The sequence below is a fragment of the Elephas maximus genome, chromosome 4 (genome assembly GCF_024166365.1).
Source record: "Elephas maximus indicus isolate mEleMax1 chromosome 4, mEleMax1 primary haplotype, whole genome shotgun sequence".
Lineage (NCBI taxonomy): Eukaryota > Metazoa > Chordata > Mammalia > Proboscidea > Elephantidae > Elephas > Elephas maximus.
In genome coordinates, this window is record NC_064822.1 from 105,355,511 (window position 1) to 105,373,618 (window position 18,108).

The 18,108-nt window shown below is 44.6% G+C and overlaps 1 protein-coding gene across 1 annotated transcript in view; it reads right to left on the reverse strand.

Moving 5' to 3' along the window:
- The window catches only part of FAIM2 (Fas apoptotic inhibitory molecule 2), a 94,083-nt gene that overhangs the window by 62,358 nt on the left and 13,617 nt on the right, over positions 1-18,108 (reverse strand). The gene's annotated exons all lie outside the window — the stretch shown is intronic.

Here is an 18,108-nt window from a genome sequence, read left to right on the forward strand (position 1 = left end):
ACAGGGCTATTCTATTTTTTGTTGTATGCATGTTAGTTGTATTATGTTAGGCACAAGTATGGCTTTGTAATTGTCTTCATTTAGAGATTGTGTATGGTTTAAGGAGAGGTGTACAAGTGCCAAGTTCACAAGGAGTGGACTGTGATGGTTTAGGTTGTCAAATTGGTTGGGCCAAGATTCTCAGCAGTTTTGGCAGTTATGTAATGATATAGTTTAGGTGTTATATAATAATGTAATTTGGCAATTATGTGATGTACTTATCCTCCATTTTGTGATATAATGTAATTACCTCCGTGATGTGTTCTGCCAATCAGTTGTAAGGGGAGTTTCCTCAGGAGTGTGGTCTGCATCCAATATACATAGATGTTCTGGCAAAGCTCATTGGTTCTTGCTTGCTCTGAATCCTGCATCTGGCTCGTCATCATCTGGCCTCTTGTTCTTGGGACTTGAGGCAGCAGCCTGCAGTACTGCCTTCTGATCTTGGGATCTGTCGGCCTCCGCAGCCCTGAACCAGCAGCCCGCCATCCGATCTGCCAATCTTGGGTTCGTTAGGCCCTGCAGCTATTTGAGTCAGGAGGAGCCTCCAATCTGATGCCTGATCCACGGACTTGTCCATCTCTACAACCGTGTGAGCCATTTCCTTGAGAGAAATCTCTCTCTCTATATATATATATGTAACCCATTGCCATCGAGTCAATTCTGGCTCATAGCAACCCCTACAGGACAGAGTAGAACTGCCCCATAGAGTTTCCAAGGAGTGTCTGGTGGATTTGAACTGCTGAACCTTTGGTTAGCAGCTGTAGCACTTAACCACTATGCCACCAGGTATACATATTTATACGTGTACATATATACATATACCCTTCACTGGTTTTTCTCCTCTAAAGACCCCAGCCTAAGACACTTAATTTACAAAGAAACTCACACACATGGACAAGAAAAAGAGTAAGTCCAATCAGTATAATAGCTAATACTTAATGATCATTTCCTATGTGCTAGACATATAGGGTCACTATGAGTCAGAATTGACTTGATGGCACTGGGTTTGGTTTTTTTTTTTTTTTTTTTTGGTGGACATGTTTTAAGTACATATGAGTTGTATTTATCTTTGAGACCCTGGTGACCAGCTGTGAGCCAGGTACATAGGAGGTGCTTGATAAACGTATACTGGTGGAAAACTTCGTAAATACTACAAGTAAAGAGACCACTTTTGCATGGGGCTAGGCCTGACATTCGGTAGGTACCCATGAGAACTGAATTAGCGAGAAGACATAGTCTCACCCTACTTCCCCGAGGGTGCTCCATCACCCAGGACTCCTAGCACAATAAATCTGCCCCACGCCCTCACTCTGCTCTTATCTCCACCCTTCCACTGTGGCCCTCTTACCTGTCCAATCTGTTCCCATATATTTTTGAGTTCCACCCTGGATGGGATCTGACATATCTGTTCTCCAAGTTTTCTGGTCCTCAGATGCCCAGGGGTAGTGAATGGCATCACCTTTTGAACTCTGTGCAGCCCCCAATGTGGGCTGCTCATTAGTGGTAAATGGTGATAACAATGAGGAGGAAGAGGAGAACCCAGTGTTGTGGCTCTCTCTGTTCTTGTGACTCCCAACTGATGTGTGTCCCTGTACCCCTTGTTGGGTAAAGGGGACAGCAAAGGTGGATGGGGTCACTCCTTCCCCATTTTCTCATCCTTCCTTCTGTGCTGGGAGGGAGAAGAGTGAGACTTAGACAAGGAGGTCAAACTGGACCACACAGATGAGGTGAAAGGGATGGGGCTTCCTCTGCTAGCATCACAGCAACATGCAAGACACCACAGTGCGACAGACTGACAGATGGGTGGTGGACATGTGATGTGTAGGGCCTTCGAAAGCACTGAGCCAGAGCAGGAACCCCTCTTCCCTGGGACTAAGTGCAGTGCTGCATAGACCTTAGGGCACAGAATCACAAAACCTTAGTCTTAGAAGGACCTCAGTGGCCAGTCAGCCCTTCCCACCACTCAGGTAGCAAATCTTCCACACGTGGTGGCAGATGCAGATTTGCTATGATTCTAATGAAGCTTAAGCTTCGTGGCCCCTCACTTGCATGGGCCTTGGCGATGTATTCATGTGGCTGTCTATTTTTATAGATGTTGTAATTTTGTATTTTTCTTAAGGAGCTTCTCCTAAATTGTATAAACTTCAGGATCCACAAAATCCAGATCTACCCACCTCTGCAAAAACAAAACCAGTTGCCATGAAGTCAACTCAGATTCACGGCAACCCCGTGAGTCAGAGGAGAACTGTGCTCCACAGGGTTTTCAATGGCTGATTTTTCAGAAGTAGATTGCCAGGCCTTTCTTCCAAGATGCCTCTGGATTCCAAGATGCCTCTGGATGGACTCAAATTCCAACCTTTCGGTTAGCGGCTGAGCACCTTGAGCATTTTCACCACCCAGGGACTCTGTGGTGACACTATTCTTTAAGCACGAACTTATCTCAAAGGAACATTGGATTTCAAGTCAGAAGATCTGGATTAGATCCCCAGCTTTGCTACAGACTAGCTGCGTGACCTTAGAAATAATAACAACAGCTAATGTTTACTGGAGGAGCCCTAGTGGCACAATGGTTAAGCACTCAGCTGCTAACCAACAGGTTGCTGGTTTGAACCCACCACCTGCTCCATGGTAGAAAAGACCTGGTGATCCGCTCCCTTAAAGATTACAGCCTAGGAAACCTATGGGGCAGTTCTACTCTGTCGTGTAGGGTCGCTTTAAGTCAGAATCAACTCAATGGCACATAACAACATTTATAGAGCTTTACTATGCGTCAGACACTATTCTAAGCCTTTCATGTGTTTTATCGCATGTAGAGCTCAGAATCATTTCTCAAACTTTCAAAGCTTGTTTTCTCTTCTGTGAAGTGAGACAGCACTCACTTATACTTCTCCCTTGAGTCCCATGCATCTGCTCGAGGGTGGTCCTGTCTTACTCTCCCTGTGTCCCCAGTGCCCAGCACAGTGTCTGGCCCATAAGAGTATGGGTTGATTTCTGAACTTTTAATTCTATCCCATTGATTTGTTATGTCTATCCTTATGCCAGTACCACAAAGTCTTGATACATGATACATAGTACCACTCCAGTTTTGTAGTAAGCTTTGAAATCGGGAAGTGTGAGTCCTCCAACTGTGTTCTTCTTCTTCAAGATTGTTTGACCACTCTGAATTACTTTAATCGAAGGAAAACTATATCAACAAATACTACGCTTTGTTGGTACTTGTCTTGTAGTGACTTGTATTCAAGTGAGGGAGCCTTGGTGGCGCAGTGGTTAAGTGTTTGGCTGCTAACCAAAAGGTAGGCAGTTCGAATCCACCAGCTGCTCCTTGGAAGCCCAATGGGGCAGTTCTACTCTGTCCTATAGGGTTGCTGTGAGTTGGAATCAACTCGAAGGCAATGGGTTTAGTTTTGTTTTAGATTCAAGTGAGTTCACTGGGATCACCAACATCACTGGAAGATGAAGCTTGTTGAGGGCTCAAGAGAATTTCCCATGCCCCCTAGGAAGGAGCCTGGGACTACAGTGGAGCTGAGTGTATGCTGAATGAATGAGCAGATAAATAAATGAATGCTATTGAGTCGCTCATACACTGCCATGGCCACCATGACAATATGCCTGCTCATATTCTGATCAGAACCTCAGCAAACATCCTCAACAAAGAAGGGCTTAGGAAATGCACTCATTAGACTCGGGGTTACACCTCTATTGACAATTGTAGTCACGTGTTGTTTCACCTGAGGTTTCCTTAGTTTATTGTAGTCATTATAATGCTTGTCAATAAGAGAAAAATGTGCCCGAATTACTTGAGGAATTATGTGTGAATTGCATACTCAGGCACTCCACACCCAGGGCTCAGCCTCAGTCAGTACTGAAGCACAATGACAGATCTTATCAAAGCATCAGAAAACATTATTGGCCTTCACGTCAGCATGCCAAACAGGATTCTCAATTAATCTGTTAATGATCTTTCTTTGTTTAGAGGGATTAGTCCTAATCAATTCTAATGTACACTCTATGCACAAATTTGTCCCATAAGTAATCCTCTATCCAAGGCATAGAGTCCCTGCCCTCGAGGAGCACCCAGTCCAGGAGTGGAGGCAGCACACACACATGGCTCCTTCGAGTCCGTGGGCTGAGTGTTAGGTCGCACGGTGGGCCCAGAGGAGGAGGGACGGATTAATCATCTGGGACACAGGTGTCAGGTCATCTTGGACATTTGAACTGAGCCTTGAAGCAAGCCTAGGATTCTGCCAGGTAGCAACAAGGGCTAGAGGGTTGCAGGCAAGGTGGAAAAAGTGTTCCAGGCAGGAGGAACAGGTAGAGCAAAGGTGTGTTCACAGGCACATACTTGCACCAATACACACTCATATGCTCAGATGCATTCTTCTCCAAGACCTGGGCCAGTAGGAAACTGTCTGAAAGATGTTGTTCTGCCCACCTGTGGCAGCCCACACACCAGGCTCTGGGTTCCACCTGGCCTTTCCTCAAGGGAGCATTTAATGTCTGGGGCCCCCTGCCTTCCTTCCCATCTGTGGAGGCCCTCTCCCTTTCTCCAGGCTGGCCATTTCCCTCAGGGTACTTGTTGTTGTTAGTTGCTGCCAAGTTGATTCTTACTCATGGAGACCCCATGTGTGCAGAACAGAACTGTTCCATGTTTTCAAAGCTGTGAACTTTCAGAAAAGCAGATCACCAGACCTGTCTTTTGAGGCACTCTGGGTGGGTTTGAACCACCAACCTTTCAGCTGGTTGTCAAGCATTTAAGCATTTGGGCCACCCGGGGACTCCTCAGAGTCCTTACTCACTGCTAACTGAGGCACAAATTCCAGAAGGCTCGATGTGAACTGGGCCAAAGATTACATCCTGATGAAGCTCTGGTGTTATAAGATACAGAATTTTCCACTTGCCTCTGATGGGGCCTTTGGCTGACTGGTCAAGCTATGGGGGCAGGGAGAGCCTCCTCAGGGCTGCAGACTGCTGATGGTGGTGTGACTTTGTCCAATATTTAAAACAGTAACTGCTTGCAGGGCATTGCTTAGAAACAGTCCCAATGTACTTCCTTTCATCAGTCAATGGCAAGTGTTTATTGATCACTTACTTTTCAATTTTTTTTTTATTGAAGTAATACAAACATGTATTAAAACGCATGTATCATTAGTGTAAAACCTAATGCATTTTTACCCGCTGAACACACCACTTCACCAGAACCCGGATCAGGAAACAGAATATCACCAGCACCCCAGAACTCCTCTCGTTCCTCTTTCACTCACCAACTTCCTCAAGGAGGGGTAATGACTGTCTTGGCTTGCAGCAGCATAGATCAGTTTTGCTGGCTTTTATACTTCATATGATGGAATCATGCGGCATAGACTCTCCTGGCACTTACTCTTGAACAAATGAATTGGTCAAAGACTCTGAGGAGGGAAAGCAGGAGGGCACTTGAAAGACTGGCTCTTTTGAGGAATGTTGTTGTTGTTGCTGCTGTTGTTAAATGCTGTGGACTTGTCTCCTGACTCATGGCAATCCCATGCAAAACAGGATCAAACCATTGTGATCCATAGGTTTTTTGTCTGTCTTTGAGGTAAATATATAGTAACAATTTGCCATTTCTACAGTCTTCACACGTACAGTTCAATGACATTGTGTTCATCATGTTGGATCCATAGGGTGTTCATTGGCTGATTTTTGGAAGTAGATCACCATGCCTTTCTTCCTAGGCTGTCTTAGTCTGGAAGCTCTGCTGAAACCTGTTCAGCATCATAGCAACACGCAAGCCTCCACTGACAGACAGTACATTGGACAGGAATCGAACTTGAGTCTCCCACGCGGACAGTGAGAATTCTACCATTGAACTATCACTCTACCTTCTAATGAGGAATAAACTCATTGCCATCTCATAGCAACCCTACAGGACAGAGGAGAACTGCCCTATAGGGTTTCCGAGGAGCAGCTAGTAGATTCGAACTGCCGACCTTTTGGTTAGCAGGTGAGCTCTTAACTACTGCGCCATCAGGGCTCCCTTATAAGGAATAAAAAAAAAAAAAGAAACCACGAAACCTGTTGCCGTCAAGTTGATTCCGACTCACAGAGACCATATAGGACAGAGTAGAACTGTCCCGTAGGGTTTCCAAGAAGCATCTGGTGGATTCAAACTTTGTTAGTAGCCATGCTTTTAACCACTGAGACACCAGGGCTCCTTATGAGGAATACTCGTAAACCCATTGCCATTGAGTCGATTCCTACTCATAGCAACCCTATAGGACAGAGTAGAACTGCCCTACAGAGTTTCCAAGGCGTGCCTGGTGGATTCAAACTGCCAGCCTTTTGATTAGCACCTGCAACACTTAGCAACTACACTACCAGGGCTTCCTTTATGAGGAATAATAGGGGCCTACAAATGTAAAATCAAGTAAATCGCAGGTATGAGGAGTCTCTGCAGTCCCTGGGAGACTGGAGGGGACAGATGGCCCCACTTTGGTCCAGGAGTGGGGGACTTGTGTTCACATTCTATATCTAACCCAATTTGCTATGCAACCTTGGGAGAACCTCTTTCCCTCTCTGGACCTCAGTTGCACCCTCTGCAAGGGTTGGGGTGGATAATGGTTTCCTACCTTTTCACTTTCAAAGATACCTTCTATTTTCTATCCTCACCCTCCACTGCTGCTATGGACCTCATGCTTTGAAAATGTTGCCTACTGAGCAGGCCACATGTAAGTACTGATTAATTTTGTCATGGGTTGAATTGTGTCCCTCAAAAATATGTGTCAACTTGGTTAGGCCATGATTTCCAGTATTGTGTAGTTGTCCTCCATTTTGTGATTGATATAATTTTCCTGTGTGTTGTAAATCTTAATCTCTGCCTGTAGTGAATAAGGCAAGGTTAGATTATGTTACAGAGAATTAGGGTAGGATATAACACCCTTACTCAGGTCATATCCCTGATCCAATGTAAAGGGAGTTTCCCTGGGGTGTGGCCTGTACCACCTTTTATCTTACAAGGAAAGGGGAGTGAGCAGAGAGTAGGGGATCTCATACCACCAAGAAAGCAGCGCAGGGAGCAGAGCGTGTCCTTTGGACCTGAGGTTCCTGCACAGAGAAGCTCCTAGACCAAGACCCAGGGAAGACTGATGACGAGGATCTTCCTCCAGGGCCGGCAGAGAGAAAAAGCCTTCCCCTGGAGCTGATGCCCTGAATTTGGACTTCTAGCCTACCAGGACCTGAGAGAATAAATTTCTCTTTGATAAAGCCATCCACTTGTAGTATTTCTGTTAAAGCAGCACTAGATAACTGAGACAAACTTGTCTCCCCAATTCTTGTTAACTGGCTGATGCATGGAGCAGACTCAGATCTATAGGAGATAGCAGCAGTGCCACCCTGAGTTGATAGAATTCCGGTCAAAGGCAGAGACTTTTTATGGCTGAGTTACCTAATGGCAGCCTCGTGTCCAGGAAATGCCCAGAGCCTGATGCATCCAGTGAAATATAGAAAATAACTTGAGAATCCCCATCCTAGCCTCTGTGCAGCAGTGAACCCAAGAACCACTAATGAAATAGTCACTAAGTTTCCCTCCAGCCCTGAGAAGCCAAGGGCCTGAGGGTTGCCCAGCTCCCTCTAGAATTGACTGCAGAGCTGTGGGGTATGGGCCCCCTCCCCTGAGGGCCTCCCTCCCTCTCAACCTGACCTCAGCCCCTAACCACACCCTGCACCCTTTACTCCAGCAGGCCTTCTGCCCAGCCTATTGCTGGACAATCCTCAGGGGTCAAGGGCTGTCTCATGTTGCTCCAGGGGACTATTTGGAAACTGCTGATGGAATTTGGTTCCTGGGACACCATGATAATTGCCCTGTGCAGCCCCACCAGACCAGGGAGAGAACCTCAGTGGGCTCTTTAAGGATGTAGCCTAACCCACAAAGGCTGCCTCCTCTGCAATGGGGCTCCAGGGCCTCACTCCCCTCAGTGCACTCTCAAGAGCTCTCTAGTTTCTAGTCCATTTCTGTCCATGACCCAAGGATGGAGTGAAGTCTGCCTGTGGACAGGAACTGTGTCCCCTGATGAGGAGCCAGGACCATACTCAGAATAAAACAGAATCAGGCTAGAACTGGGAGCAGAGAAAAAGGGAGGGAACTTAGCTGGTAGGACTTGGTTAAAGAAGCTTCTTGGAAAATGGGTCTCAAGCATGGATGTGGAAGGAGGAGGGGGCAGAGCTGTATGCAATGAGTGTCCCAGGACAGGCAGGTACAGCTTGGACAGTCCCTGTGCTGTATTCTGAGAAGCATGAGGATGTGCAGGGGACCCTAGGGGGTCACCTTTAGAGGAATGGAGTAACCAGAAGTTCCCTGGGGTGGTGAGGTGGGGAAAGGAGAGGGGTTCAATTGTTTAGGGTAGGGGCAGTGTGAAATGAGTCTGATGAGAACTTGGAACTTCACATGAAGACATGTGGAAGCCTTCGTTGGACATACCTGGGGCAGATAACTGGATGGACGATGTAGAACAACCCACCCATCCAGCATATATGATTCATCATTGTCTTCAAGTCAAGGTGCTGGGCCTTTGTGCAGTGAGGTGTGAAGGGGCTTGACGGATAAGGCCTGAGACGTCTCTTTAATAAGAAGTGGGGCTTGCCTGCTAGTCTACCTGGGTAGCCTTCTTGAAAGAGGAAAAATTTCTGAAACAGCATGACAAATGAGACGGATGGTTTGGTTATAGGAGGAAATGAATGGCGTGTGTGTGTGTCTGTGATTGTGTATGTGAGAAACAGAGAAGGAAGGAGACAGAGAACACTATTTGTGCCAGTTTGCCTAACTTAAGAAAGTAGAGGAAAGGAGTAGTTTGATGCTTTCTCATTTAAAGAAAAAACACTTCTTTTTTTTTTAGCATACAATGTGGGCTGGTGTAGCTCTAGAAAATAAGAGTGAATAGTTGTGACTCTTACCCTCAAGGAAGGCAAGACATTCTAGTGCAGCAGGCAGATAATGGAAAACTCAACGCAGTAAGGATATAGAACTTGAGAAAGGCTATGAAGGAGGTGGGAAAATGTCTAAAGTCAGCTGTGCCTGAATTGTGTTTTGATGGATGATCAGGAGTTCTCCAAGGGTGAACTGGAGTATGTGCTCACAGGTTCAAAGGCCCTATGAAGAATCTGATGAAAGTCATTGTCTTAGTTATCCAGTGTTGCTATAACAGGAATACCACAAGTGGATGGCTTTGACAAAGAAAAATTTATTCTCTCACAGTGTAGTAGGCTACAAGTCCAAAATGCAGGGCATCAGCTCCAGGGGAATGCTTTCTCTCCTCTGTCGGCTCTGGAGGAAAGTCCTTGTCATCAATCTTCCCCTGATCCAGCAGCTTTTCAGCACAGGGGCCCCAGGTCCAAAGGACACGTACTCCTGGCTCAGCTTTCATGGTGGTATGAGGTCCTCAACTCTCTTATAAGAAATAAAAGGAAACTCTCTTTCTTTTAATCTCTTGTAAGATAAAAGGTGATGCAGGCCACATCCCAGGGAAACTCCCTTTACATTGGATCAGGAATGTGACCTGAGCAAGGGTATTACATCCCATCCTAATTCTCTTTAACAAAATTTAATCTTGCCTCATTAACCACAGGCAGAGAATAGGATTTACAACACGTAGTAAAACTATATCAATCACAAAATGGAGGACAACCACACAATATTGGAAATCATGACCTAGCCAAATTGATACACTTATTTTTGGGGAACACAATTCAATCTGTGACATTCCACCTTTTGGCCCCCCAAAATTCATGTCCTTATCACATGTAAAACACATTCACCCCATCATATCATAGCAAAACTCTTAAATCAACTCCAAGTTCAAAATCCAAAAATTCCTGTTCATTTATGAAATCTAGAATACAAGTTATCTGCTTCCGGTACAATGGTACAACAGGGAGGCACAAACTAGACATTTTCATTACAAATGGGAGAAATTGGAGAGAAAGAAGGCATAACAGACACCAAGCAAGTCAGCAGAACACATTACACTAGCCCTCAAGGTTTTGAAAAGAATCCTCTGTTCTCTGAGAGCATTTACACAATGGCCCCGTCCTCTAGACTCTAGGTATTAGCCAGAGAAATACACACACATTAACACACACATACACACTAACATACACACATTCCATGGACCTCAGAGTGGGATCCCCAAAGGCCCTGATGTCAAGAAGAGCACAGCAATGATCAAGGACATTGCCTCGGATCTCTGGGGCAAGCATGAATGCCAATGACAAGGACCCCAGGCAGAGCACAGCCTGCCTGTGGGCAGTAACATGGGTGCTGGATGCAAAAGTGCAACTCTGATAATATGACAAGGCTGCCGGTTGGGAGAAGAAGGTATACTTCAGCAGACTGGTACTCAGTGTGCTGAGAGTAGGATGGCATTGGTGACAGGGAATATGTATGTGGATGATGGAGACAGGACACCTGAGTGGTGGTTAAAGTCATGATGGTGGGGATAGCAGTGGTGGTAGTGGGGTGGGGTGGGGGGCAGCACGGGATGGTGTTTAAGCACAGGGGCTTCAGGGTCCAGCAGGCCTAGGTTAGAATCCCAGCCAGGAACTCAAAGACGTCCAGGAACTCAGCCTAGAACAGTGTTTCCTCAGGGTCTGGGGAAAGGAGAGGAGCTTTCTCAAAGTGTATGTGCCACCCCCACCCTATTTCCACCCTGCATACTTCAGACAATGTGAAGGGTGGGCGATTGTATTGTGAGAAGCTCTCCAGGTAATTCCGGTCCATCCCTGCCACTACATCTTTCTCCCCCAGAACTACTGTCCTGGAAGATCACTTAAAAAGGGACAAGACATTGTGTCCCTGGGCTAAATTAGACTACCTGCAATTCAGTCCAGGCCAGCCCAATTTTAGTGAACTAGCCCGTTCATTCAACAAAGTTCTATTGAGCACAGAGGCAGCCCTGGTGCCCATGGTGGGAGGACAGGCCAGAACAGAGACGACTACAATGTGGTGACGAACTCTGCAATAAGGAAGGTTGAGAGTACTCTAGGAACACCAGGGAGATAGTCATGGCTCCCATCAGGGAAGGCTTCCTGGAGGAAGAGTAGGCAGGAGTCAGCCAGGAGTGTGCAGAAGGCCTTCCAGAAAAAAGAAACCACCTGTGTGCAGCCCCAAGACAAGAGAGAAGTCCAAGTAATCCCAAGTGTGCCTGGGTGGTGAGAGGGGGTAGACCAGGGGGTGCAGTTTATCCTGCAACCACAAGAGCCAGGAAAAGTTCCGAGAAAGCCTGGGGGTGCCACCGTTACTTTAGTTGCAGTCTGAGGGATAGACGGGCCTGGAGAGAGAGACCCCCTCAGGCCAAAGGATGGATCAGTTGAGATCTTGGCAAGAGATGCTGAAGGCCTGAAGGAAGAGAGTGTCCATGGGGCCACAGACAGCAGCCAAATCCCTCAGAAACACAACGCCAGATATGGCTGACTCTTTCGAAAAGGCCTGCACTCCCCATGCACCAGGGACCTGCTGGGGGGATTATTCTGGAAACTTTCTGCCCAGCCACCACCATCCATTGAGGGCCCTTGTGGCTGTCCAGCTTTTCCCTATTCTCTTTTGTCTCTCTGCTTCCTCTTCCCTCCCTCCTGAATCTTTCCACAGAGTCCTCTGATAAACCTTCCTATTCCTCAATGTCAGACATCTCCTCCCTCCTAGCTGCCATTGAAGTTCAGTTCTCCTCCTGTGTGACACAACACCCACATTAGTGTTGATGACCCATCTAGCCTCTGGTCTTCAGTTCTCTAACTTTTACTTCATTTCAGTCACTTCCTTCCACAGCCATACCCTGGAGCTTGTCTCTCCTAAAATGCCTATACCTCTAAAGGCTTAAATGAAAACACTCCACTCCTGGGCCACAACTTTCTGTGCTTCTCACTCAGACCCACTCATCCCACACACCTGTACCAGTGTCTCACTCACCTAGACCTCCAGGCCCTCCAGCCTCTACCTTCTCCCCCCTCAAATCCCTCTGGCCTTAAGTCTTTCCCTGTCTTCTACCCCCTGCCCAGTTGCCCTTTACACCCACCCAGAAACACCGGTGGATAGAACTAGCTGCCTTCCCCCATTCCCCCCTGTGCTACTGGGCCTCACTGGAGAATAGCCACCATGGAGACTCCTGGCTTTTTTTTTTTTTTTTAATTATGGCAAAATACGTATACTGTAACATAAAATTTTCCATTGCATTTTTATTGTATAGTTCAGTTGCATTAATTATATTCGCAATGATATGCAACCATCACCACTATTTCCAAAACTTTTTCATCACCCCAAACAGAAATTCTGTACCCATTACCCTGTACCCCATTCCTCCCTCCCCCCAGCCCCCGGTAACCTCTAGTCTACGTTCTGCCTATGCCTTTGCCTGGACAACTGGTTGCCTAGTCTAGATATTTCATATAGGTGGAATTATACAATATTTATTCTTTTGTGTCTGGCTTATTTCACTCAGCATAATGTTTTCAAGGTTCGTGCATGTTGTAGCATGTATCAGTACTTTATTTCTCTTTATGGCTGAGCAGTATTCCATTATCTAAGGAGCCCTGGCGGCACAGTGGTTAAGTGTTTGCTAGCCAAAAGGTTGGTAGTTCAAACCCACCAGCCACTCCACGGGAGAAAGATGTGGCAGTCTTCTTCTACTCTGTCCTATGGGGTCGCTACGAGTGAGGATGGACTTGATAGCAACAGGTTTGGTTTTTGGTTTAATATTCCATTGTATGTTTGTATCACATTTTCTTTATCCATTTGTCTGTTGACACACATTTGGGTTGTTGCTACCTTTTGGCTATTGTAAATAATGCTGCAACAGACATTAGTGCACATGCATCTGTTTGAACCTCTACTTTCAATTCTTTTGAGTACATACCTAGGAGTGGAATTATTGGGCCATATGGGAATTCTATAGGGTCGCTATGAGTTGGAATCGACTCGACAGCAGTGGGGTGGGTTATGGTAATTCTATGTTTAACTTTTTGAGCCACTGCCAAAATGTTTTCCACAGCAGCTACACCATTTTACAATTCCATCAGCAATGGACAAGGAGTTCAATTTCTCCACATCTTCACCAACACATGTTATTTTCTGTTTTTTTTATAATAGCCATCCTAGTGGGTATAAAGTGGTATCTCAGTATTTTTTTTCAATATCTTATGGTGATATATATAATAGAGAGAGAGAGAGAGTCCCTGGATGGCACAAAAGATTAAGCATTCAACTACTCACTGAAAAGATTGGCGTTAAAACCTTCCCAGAGGCTCCTGGGAAGATAGGCCTAGCAATTTGCTTCCAAAATGCCACAACCTTGAAAACCCTACAGAGCAGTTCTACTCTGCACATGTGTGGTTGCTTGCCATGAGTCAGAATCGACTCAATGGCAGTTAACAACAAATGTATATTTTTTGGTATACTTTTCCTTTACTAAGTTTGGTATAAAAATTCAGCAAATTTATATATATATATATATGTATATATATATATACACAAACAATAGTTAAAGTTGTGTGTCAACATGGCTGGGCCATGATTCTCAGTGGTTTGGCAGTTATATAATGGTATAGCTTGGCAGTTATGGAAAGATGTGGTTATCCTCCATTTGTGATATAATATAATCACCTCCATGATGTGATCTGATGTGATCAGCCAATCAGTTGTAAGGGGAGTTTCTTCAGAAGTGTGGCCTGCATGTAATATATATGGACATTCTTGCAAAGCTCACTGCCTTTTGCTCGCTCTGGATTCTGCATCTAGCTCATCATCATCTGACCTCTGATTCTTAGAAATTGAGCCAGCAGCCTACTGTATTGTCTGCTGATCTTGGGATTCATCGGCCCCTGCAGCCTGTGAACCAGCAGCCTACCTTCTTACCTGCTGATCTTTGATTTGTCAGCCTCTGCAGCCTGTGAGCCAGAAGCCTGCCATCTGACCTGCCGATCTTGGGTTCATCTGTCCCTGCTGCTTCGTGCATCAGCAGAAGCCTCCGGCCTGATGCCTAACCCACAGACTTGGAACTTGCCACCCTCTACAACCACGTGAGCCATCTCCTTGACATAAGGAAATAAATGTGTATATATATATGTATGTGTGTGTGTATGTATGTATATACGTATATGTGTATGTATATATATACATACATACACACACATACATATATGTGTGCGTGTGTGTGTCTGTATGCTCCACTGGCTTTGCTTCTCTAGAGAAACTCAGCCTAAGACTATATATACATATACATGTATATATCAAAAGTCTGCCATTTTACCATTTTTAAGTGTACAATTTAGTGACATTAATTACATTCACCATGTTGGGCTACCATTATCACTATCCATTTCCCAAAGTTTTTCGTTACCCCAAACAGAGACTCAGCACCCCTCAAGCAATAACTCCCCATTCTCCCCTTCCTCCAGTAATAAACTTTTGTCTTTATGCATTTGCCTATTCTAGATGTTTGATTTAAGTTGTATCATGCAATATTTGTCCTTTTGTGTCTCGCTTACTTTGCTCAACGTAATGATTTCAAAGTTCATCCATGATTCAGGACCTTATTTTTCTTTATGGCTGAAGAATATTCCTTTGTATAGCCATATCACATTTTGTTTATCCATTCATTTGTTCATGGACTCATGGTGGTTTTGATTTACATTTTCATAATGACTAGTTGGAACACTGGTGGCGCAGTGGTTAAGAACTTGGCTGCTAACCAAAAAGTAGGCAGTTTGAATCCACCAGCTGCTCCTGGAAAACCTTATAGGGCAGTTCTCCTCTGTCCTATAGGGTCACTGTGAGTCAGAGTCAACTTGAGGGCAAGGGGTTTGGGTTTTGTTTTGTTTTAATGACTAGTTATGTTGAATATCTTTTTATGTGCTTATTGGCCACTTTATATCTTTCTTTGGGAAAATGTCTATTCAATTCTTTGCCCATTTTTTAATTGAATTGTTTATCTTTTTGTTGTTGAGTTGTAGGTGTTCTTTATATATTCTGGATATTTTACCCTTATCGGATATATTATTTGTAAATACTTTCTCCCATTCTGTAAGTTTTTTTTTTTTCACTTTCTTTATAATATCCTTTAATGAACAAGTGTACTTAATTTTGTTGAAGTTCAATTTATCTTTTGTTGGTTGTACTTTTGATGCTATACCTAAGAATCCACTGCCAAATAAAAGGTCCTGGAGATTTACCCTGTGTTTTCTTCTAAGAGTTTTATAGTTTTTAGTTCTTATATTTAGATAGTTGATCTATTTTGAGTTAATTTTTGTATACGGTGTAAGGTAGGGGTCCAACTTCATTCTTCTGCACGTGGAAATCCAGTTGATCCAGCACCATTTGTTGAAAGACTATTCTTTCCCCCATTAAATGGACTTGACACCTGAGTTGTGTGGGTGGAAATCTCAGAATCCCACTATTCTGTCCTCAACTATGAGGATATAGCAAATCTCCACTTATTACCTCTTTGTTCAGTTCTAACACCAGCTGCTCAGCAGCACTTCTCTGACCCTAGCCACCAAGATCTAAGTTAGATCTCGAGTTAAAAGAAAACTGTGCTTCAGACAGCCAAATAAGCAGATGCCAGCTGCAAGTCTGGGAATCCACACTACACCCTCACTTCTGACCTGCTGGCTCCCACTCCTCCTTTGGGTTCAATAATTCGATGGAATAACTCACAGAACTTACAGAAGGGGCTATACCTATGATTACAGTTTTACTGTAGGAAAAAAGGATACAAATGAAGAGACGCATAGGATGAGGTCTGAGAAGATTCCCAGAGGGAAGCGTCCATGTCCCAAAGGAAGCACTACCCTCCAACATGCATCAATGTCTTTTACCAACCAGGGAACCCATGGAGCTTCCATGTCCAGAGCTTTTATTGGCTTCATTACATAGACATGATTTTGGATCAGCCCCCACATTCCCTGAGGTCAGCCGATAGCAGACCACGTGGTGGTCAGGCCAGCCCCCTCCCATTAGTACAAATCTCCAGGTGTGGTCTAGAGGTAAATTTCAAGAGTTTAGAGTTATCTCTCAGGAACTAAGGACAAAGGCCAAATTACTTGAGGTAAAGTAACTCTTTACATTACCCTTGCAGAAAATCAATGGGTCATATATACATGGGTTTATATATGGACTTTTAATTCTATTCCATTGGTCTATATATGTATCCTTACGCCACTACCACACTGTTTTGATTACTCTAGCTTGGTAGTAAGCTTTGAAATCAGGAAGTGTGAGTCCTCCTACTTTATTCTTTTTCAGCATTGTTTTGGATATCTGGGACCCCTTGAAATTTCATATGAATTTGAGGATCGGCTTTTCCATTTCTGAAAAAAAGGGAGGGGGAGATTTTTACAGGGGTTGTGTTGAGTTTGTAGATTGCTTTGGGTAGTTTGACATCATAACAATGTTAAGTCTTCTCATTCATGAACACAGGATGTCTTTCCATTTATTTAGGTCTCATTTAATTTCTTTCAGCATTGTTTTACAGGCTTCAGTATATGTCTTTCATTTCCTTGTTAAATATATTCTTAGGTATTTTATTGACTCCTGGACTCTTATCTCAAACAGGCTGTTTTCACTGCTCCCTCCTGGCCCTCTCTCTTTTTTCCATTGCAGCTATTTCAAACTCGCTCCAGTCCCTTCAAACCTCCACCTCTGCAATTTCCTGGCATGTGATTCATTTATATCTTCTCTGCAAGCATTTCTTGGAAAGCCCACCCTGTGCAGCATTGACCTTGACTCATGTTCGACCTTGACTCATGTTCAACCTTGACTCAATTTCAACTCAGGCAGCTGTTCACACGTGGCACTTGATGTCTCCGATCTTAATACCAAGAATTGGCCTGGAAGCAATTAGTCTACAGAACTAATGGCCCACACAAACCACAGCCTCCACGAGCCTGAGACCAGAAGAACTAGATGATGCCTGGCTACCACTGACAACCACTCTGACCAGGGACACAGTAGAAGGTCCCAGTCGAATGGGAGAAAAATATAGAACAAAACTCAAATTCATAAAAAAGACCAGACTTAATGGACTGATAGAGGCTGGAGGAACTCCTGAGACTATCGCCCTAAGACACCCTTTTAACCTGGACTTGAAGCCACTCCCGGAGATCACCTTTCAGCCACACAACAGACTGGCCTATAAAGTGAGGAATTTGCTCCTTAAAACAACTAACGATATGAGACCAAACCAGCAACATTGCCCAAAAGCAAAGATGAGAAAGCAAAGAGGGGCAGGGAAACTGGAGGGACAGAAACGGAGAAGACAGTGTAGAAATGGGGAGGATGCTGACACATTGCAGGGATAGTAACTAATGACACAGTATAAATTACTATGAATTGTTGAATGGGAAACTAAACTCCACCTAAAACATAATAAAAAGTTCAAAAAGAGAATTGACCTGGACTTCACCCTTCAACTCTGCCTCACCTCCTAAACTACCTAGGAGTTTGGCTGTTTCTCCTCATTTCCATCTCTGGCTTCTATTTGTCTCATCCTGACCTGCCAATGGGATCTGTCAGTGGTAATGACCATGAGGAGTCGTGGTGGTTGTGAAGGTGTGATGCTGGTAGTGGTGTTGATGGGGAAGCTGTTTGAGATGGGGTTGGTAGGGGTGGTGACTCTATTAGAAGTTCCTTAGGAACATTTGTTAGTTTATGCACTCGATAAATATGTACTGAGCACCTATAATGTGCCAGATACTGAGCTAGGCTCTGGAGAAAGCATTAGGGAGCAAAAAAAAAAGCGTGCACAAGGTTCTCTTTTCTCTCCTGGAGCTTACAGTTTAGTGGAGGAGATATCCATAATATATAAATGTCATGTTTATGACCAAAACAAGTGCTAAACCAGGGTAGTACATGGTCGTCTGAGAGCATGTAATGAGAGGACTTGGTTCTCGTTGAGGAAGTGACGTTAAGTTGAGATCTGAAGGATAAAAATGTTAACTAAGAGAGAAAAGTGCATCTCGAGCAGGAGGACCAGCATGTTCAAAGGTCCTGTGGGTGTTGGGAGAAGAAGCAGAACCAATATATGCGACAGAAATTCAGTGTGTGCAAAGACTGTG